This window comes from Malaclemys terrapin, chromosome 22 (genome assembly GCF_027887155.1).
Source record: "Malaclemys terrapin pileata isolate rMalTer1 chromosome 22, rMalTer1.hap1, whole genome shotgun sequence".
NCBI classification, from domain to species: Eukaryota; Metazoa; Chordata; order Testudines; family Emydidae; genus Malaclemys; species Malaclemys terrapin.
Genome location: NC_071526.1, coordinates 1898762 through 1905438, shown reverse-complemented (window position 1 = coordinate 1905438; position 6677 = coordinate 1898762). Strand labels below are relative to the sequence as shown.

The 6677-nt window shown below is 47.6% G+C and overlaps 1 non-coding gene across 1 annotated transcript; it reads right to left on the bottom strand.

The window, feature by feature from the left end:
- Positions 1 to 492: 492 nt before the first annotated feature.
- On the bottom strand, positions 493 to 656 carry LOC128827944 (U1 spliceosomal RNA). The gene has a single exon (XR_008443132.1). It is a non-coding gene; the product is annotated as a U1 spliceosomal RNA (small nuclear RNA).
- Positions 657 to 6677: the final 6021 nt, after the last annotated feature.

Here is a 6677-nt window from a genome sequence, read left to right as displayed (position 1 = left end):
CACATTTGCAGGGGCGCAAGAATCCAGCATGAGAGCTGAGAACCAACAGGGGGCCCTGGGAGCTGTAGTTCCTTGGTTAGCTCCCTGCCTATAGAGCCAGCCCTGGAGCAGGGAAAGAACTACATTTCCCAGCATTCCCTCAGCCACTAGCAACAGGAAAGGGAGGGGGAAGGAATATAGAACTGAAACCTGCAGCTTGCTGTGAATGGTAGGGACAGAGCCAGCTCTAGGTTTTTTGCTGCCCCCCACCCCAGCCCTGGGCTCCCCCCGCACCTCTGTATTGCCCCAGCCCTGGACTCTCCCCCGCCCACACCCCCTGCCGCCCCAGCTCTTGCCCCCACCTGCACCCCCCTGCAGCCCCAGCCCTGGGCTCTCCCCCCACCCGCAGCTCCTGCTGCCCCAGCCCTGGGCTCTTCCCCCCGCCCTGCACTCCTGCTGCCCCAGCCCTGGGCTCTCCCCCAAAGAAAGAATTTTTTTTTTTTTTTTTTTTGCCAGGGGAGAGCGCGAACGCAGTCCCCCACTACCACAAATTATGCAGTCGAGTTTCCCGCATTTGGGGAGATCGCAGGGGTCAGCACACCCGCAGTGCAATGGATGAGCCTCACCCTGGGAAAACCACCTTCGTGATCATGGTATCTCCCCTGCCAGGTAAGTATTGGGTGGACTAAATGGACAGTGCACCTCTCTATCTGAAGCCTAGCAAGGGAGGTATGTGGATCCCACTAGAATTTAAATGAAAAGTAAGGGAGGGGAGGCTCTACTAGACTGGGCAGCTTTAGATACAGAACCAGGCACGTAGGAGGATTTCCACTTCTGAGCCATGGAAGCAGAAATTGACTTTTCCTTTCCAGATTTAGCTAATATTCAGAAAGGGAATCCAGCACCTGCCTTCCAGATTTGAACACCTCAAAATTCAGGAGTGCTCAAGCTCAGTTTGGGCAGCTGTTACTTCATTTCCCCCAAATCAAATATACTGATCCACTGGAACCTGCTGTAGAAAAAGTAGAATAAATTGAGCAAGAAATGCTTCCCAGTGGTTATTAGGACTGGAATTGCTATTTTCAACAGCCATTGCTTGTTTTATTTTTTTTTTTAGTTTTAGTTGTATTTATTTAAAAGGAAGACAGTGATATGGCATTGGCAAATTCCCCATAGAAACAAAGAGTGGAACAAAAGAATAATAAAGGCACCTCAACTTTTCCTCATTTATGTAGGACAGTCTTATAATAGGCATCCAGTTATCCTCCAATCACACAAGCTGAAAATTGTTCCACTTTACTGCAGTTCTGTAACCATATGGGAACCAATCCTGTCTGGGTTCTGTGCACATCCAAAATTCCTGCTGAATGACCTGCCCTGGGAGCGAGTTACCAGTGACCCAGGACTGGGGCGGCAGGAGAGTGCAGTTGTGGAGGGGAGAGCCCAGGGCTGGAGGGGGGGCAGCCAAAAATTTTTTTGCTTGGGAAACCAAAAAACCTAGAGCCAGCCCTGCTCACATTGGGATACTGATCTGTGATGACATCCAAACAAGTACACTTGTACATTCTTGCAAGCTTCATCGTGTACATTACAGTGGTGTCTGCAGGTTCACCAAATGTTGAAGGACCATCACATAGTTCTTGGATGACAGCCACTCCACCAAACATTATTGCACCATTCTCTGGAACATGGTCAATAAGGCAATGTCCACCTTTGGATTGGTGAAGATTAAGCAGAGCTGATTTGTTGGTTTTTGCCAGAGTACCGTCAGCACTAGCAAGAGGGTAGGAAACTGTTCTACACAGAACATCAAATGAGTCAATAGGGAATGCTCACCTCATCTTTTTGAAGACCTCTAGGTATTCATCTGCTTTATCCAGTGGTGACGATTTAAGAAAAGTCAGGAATCTCAGACACTGCATGCTTTCATACAGAAATTTGTGTGCTCTCATACTGCAATTTTAATCATGACCACTTAGAACACCGCTGACTGATCCTAGAGTGACAACTTCTGACTCTGTCAAGATGTTGCAACGTCCCTGCATCCACAAATCTTTTGCCACAGACACACAGAAATGAAATGCAGGTACGGAATTCGCCAAGCCACACTATCAAATGTCTTGTCTGGCCATTGTCTTTCCATCAAAGACCAAGAGTACATGTTTAATTTCAAGCTGATCAGCTTGAAATTAAACATACTTTGTTTCAAAACAATGTAGACAGTAGATGTGACGTTGCAAGTCTATATAATTTTATAAAAATATGCTAATGAGTGAATATAATGTAACTGGAATATGCTTCATGCAAAAGGTCTCTCGTAAGGTATCATTACAAAGCTTATAATCTATGAGTGTGATCATCCTATTTGTATAAATGTACGACTCTTGTATCTGAAACTAGAAATATGAAATATAAGTCTGAGGGCCTATTGTAATTATGCAGAGTGTGGGCCATTAATGGTGGTTTGGAATCTTGGTGACTCCCATTAACCAGGACCATTGTCTGCAGATGGGTGTGTTTTACCTGTAAGTCTTCTTGTATACGTGTGTGCTGGCAAGTGGGCAATGAAGTCTTGCAGTGACATGTGATCATGTCACCTGAACTGGAATCCATCTTTAACCTGGTGTCTTTCCATTGAGAAGGAGGGGGTGGGAACCCAGAGAGGGACAAAGGGTTCCCGCCTTATGCAAAAGATATATAAAGGGGTGGAACAGAACAAAGGGAAGAGAGGAGCCACCATGAAGAATCCCCGAGCTACCACCTGAGCTGGAACAAGAGCTGTACCAGGGAAAGAATTGTGCCCAGGCCTGGAAGGTGTCCAGTCTGAGGAAAAAACTTACTGAAGCATCTCTGAGGGTGAGATTATCTGTATTCAGTTTGATTAGACATAGATTTGCGCATTTTATTTTATTTTGCTTGGTGATTTACTTTGTTCTATCTGTTACTACTTGGAACCACTTAAATCCTACTTTCGGTATTTAATAAAATCACTTTTTACTTATTAATTAACTCAGAGTATGTATTAATACCCGGGGGGAGCAAACAACTGTGCATATCTCTCTATCAGTGTTATAGATGGCGAACAACTTATGAGTTTACCCTGCATAAGCTTTATACAGGGTAAAACGGATTTATTTGGGTTTAGACCCCATTGGGAGTTGGGCATCTGAGCGTTAAAGACAGGAACACTTCTGTTAGCTGCTTTCAAGTAAACCTGCAGCTTTGGGGCAAGTAATTCAGACCCTGGGTCTTTGTTGGAGCAGAAGAGAGTGTCTGGCTCAGCAAGACAGGGTGCTGGGGTCCCGAGCTGGCAGGGAAGGCGGGGTAGAAGTAGTCTTGGCACATCGGGTGGCAACTCCCAAGGGGGTTTCTGTGATCTAACCCATCACAGTAGACATCTCTGTTAGTCATGCCTCGATGCCTGGGAGGTAATGGATAGCTGACTTCTCGAGAGTACAATCATGTTGAAGAGCAATATGAAAACTTGTCCAGCCAGGAAGTGTCCATGAGTCAGCATTGAGAGCCTTCATAAGAATGTCTGCCAGTTCAGTTCTAAGTGCAGATTCCTGGTTTGCGCTGCACCTGTCAGCCTCTAATGGGGCATGTGCTTCATGACGCAGATTTTGGGGACCTTGCCTCTTGTTCTGGTGGCACTGCTCTATTGCAAAACTAGGAGGTGTTTTAAGAGAATACACTCACCTTTCGGCAATGGGGCTCTGCCTGATGTTGGGGTTGATTCAGTGACGTAGCTCTGCAGCATTATTCTATTTGCACGAAGGGTGGTGCCACGCCCAGATAGAACTTTGGGAGCTTTCTTTGTAAAGTCCACTGGAACCTCATCAGACCCTTGAACAAGCTGTAGTTGAGCAAGGCTCATGTCATGGCAAATCACTGTATTCCAATGGACAGTGTCCCAGTTTGTTTAGCATGGAGACAACTTGAGAGGATTCTGTCAAGTGTCTAATTATCAGTACAAGGCAAAAGGATTTAGGGGTCCATTTTCAACCCTTGGATGCAAGATAAACAATGTCTTGGCAAAGTGATATGCGGGAAGTCCACATCAACTGGAAGATCACATAGCCAGCCAGTGTTGGTGCCTCTGATACTCCAGTAATCCAGGCTATAATAGAATCATAGAATATCAGGTGTGACAGACCCAGACCAGTGGGATACAGGAGTCTGGTAGAGGGCAAATATACTGGTCACTAGATGAGTAGTTTTCTGTTCCCTGAGTGACCAGAGCAGGGGCTGCACTAGAGTAATCAGGAACCTGCTAGAATCAGTTAAGGCAGGCAGGCTAAATAGGACACCTGGAGCCAATTAAGAAGAAGCTTCTAGAATCAATTAAGGCAGGCTAATCAGGGCACCTGGGTTTTAAAAAGGAGCTCACTTCAGTTTGTGGTGGGAGTGCGAGGAGCTGGGCGCACAAGCGTTATCAGACACCAGGAGGAAGGTCCTGTGGTGAGAATAAGGAAGGTGTTTGGAGAAGGCCATGGGGATGTAGCCAAGGGAGTTGTAGCTGTCATGCAGCTGTTACAGGAGGCACTATAGACAGCTGCAGTCCACAGGGCCCTGGGCTGGAATCCAGAGTAGAGGGCGGGCCCAGGTTTCCCCCAAACCTCCCAATTGACCTGGACTGTGGGTTCTCCCAGAGGGGAAGGTCTCTGGGCTGTTCCCCAACCCACATGGTGAATCTCTGAGGCAAGAAAATCCGCCAATAAGCACAGGACCCACCAAGATAGAGGAGGCAGTTTGTCACACTGGTATCAGCAGTGGGATCTTGGAGTGCACAGCGTGGCGGAAGAAGGAGGGTGATTTAAACAAAAAACAAAAAAAAAAGGGAGAGGTTTTTTTTTTTTCCTCACCACAATGGATGACGTAATGCGGGCACTGATACAAGCTACAGCAGCCCAGCAGGAGGCAGTGTGGCTGCAGCAAGAGACTAATCGCCTGCTGATGGACCAGGCTGCTCAAGACCGAGCTATGTTGCGGGAACTGGTAAACCAGGTAAAGACCCTTACAGAGCTGAATCGCGGCCATGATGGGACGCGGCTCATACGGGCCAGCCATTGCCTGCAGAAAATGACACGGGAGGATGATGTAGAGGCATACCTTCTGGCCTTTGAGAGGACAGCCCTATGGGAGGCCTGGCCTCGAGATCAGTGGTCTGGCATCCTTGCCCCATTCCTGTGTGGGGAGGCCCAGAAGGCTACCATGATCTGCCTGAAGAGGCTGCGGCAGTGTCAAGGCTGCTTCCCCACTCTGAACTTTAGGGTACAAATGTGGGGGCCTGCATGAAAACTTCTAAGCTTAACTACCAGCTTAGATCTGGTCCGCTGCCACCATCCCAATGTGCTAATTCCCTTCCCTGGGTAGCCTTGAGAGACTCTTCACCAATTTCCTGGTGAATACAGATCCAAACCCCTTGGATCTTAAAACAAGGAGAAATTAACCATCCCCCCTCCTTCCTCCCACCAATTCCTGGTGGATCAAGATCCAACCCCCTTGGATCTAAAAACAAGGAAAAATCAATCAGGTTCTTAAAAAGAAGGCTTTTAATGAAAGAAAAAGGTAAAAATCATCTCTGTAAAATCAGGATGGAAAAATAACTTTACAAGGTAATCAAACTTAAAGAGCTCAGAAGACCCCCCTCTAGCCTTAGGTTCAAAGTTACAGCAAACAGAGATAAACACTCTAGCAAAAGGTACATTACAAGTTGAGAAAACAAAGATAAACTAACACGCCTTGCCTGGCTGTTTACTTACAAGTTTGAAATATGAGAGACTTGTTCAGAAAGATTTGGAGAACCTGGATTGATGTCTGGTCCCTCTCAGTCCCAAGAGCGAACAACCTCCCAAACAAAGAGCACAAACAAAAGCCTTCCCCGCCCCCAAGATTTGAAAGTATCTTGTCCCCTTATTGGTCCTTTGGGTCAGGTGTCAGCCAGGTTACCTGAGCTTCTTAACCTTTTACAAGTAAAAAGATTTTGGAGTCTCTGGCCAGGAGAGATTTTATAGTACTGTACACAGGAGAGCTGTTACCCTTCCCTTTATAGTTATGACAGGCAGACTACCCCCAGCTGAAAGCAGAGATCCTGGCCAGATCTGGGGTAACAACAGCAGTGCAGGCCCAGCAGTATCACAGTTGGAGGTACCAGGAAGACAAAACCCCACGGTCCCAATTATATGACCTCATGCATCTCACACGAAAGTGGTTGCAAACAGAGTCCCAGAGTCCGGAAGAGATACTAGCGGTTCTGGTCATCGACCGATACATGAGGGGACTACCACCAGACCTTCTTGCCTGGGTAATCCAGAATGAACCCCCCACCTATGATGAGGTTGTCGCCCTGGTAGAGAGGCAAAGGACAGCGAGGGAGCTGACCCGACCAGTTAAGGAAGAGGCACCCCAGGTTAAACTAGCAGCACCAAGCCCTAAAGTTTGGGTGACTGGGCCACCAGGAGGGCCCAGGTGGAAAAAGAGAGAGGTTGAAGGCCCATTAGTGGCCACAAAGAATCAGCGCACTGAGGGAGAAGAGGATCGTGATGTTAGACTGCCCAAACCAAGAGACCGGGGAACGCCTAGGGCTCCATACAGATGTTATGTCTGCGGGGAGTGGGGACACATAGCTGCACAATGTCCCAATGCTGAGGAGCCTATGCAGTGTAACCTGGGGAACTGGGCAGATCCATGCTCCC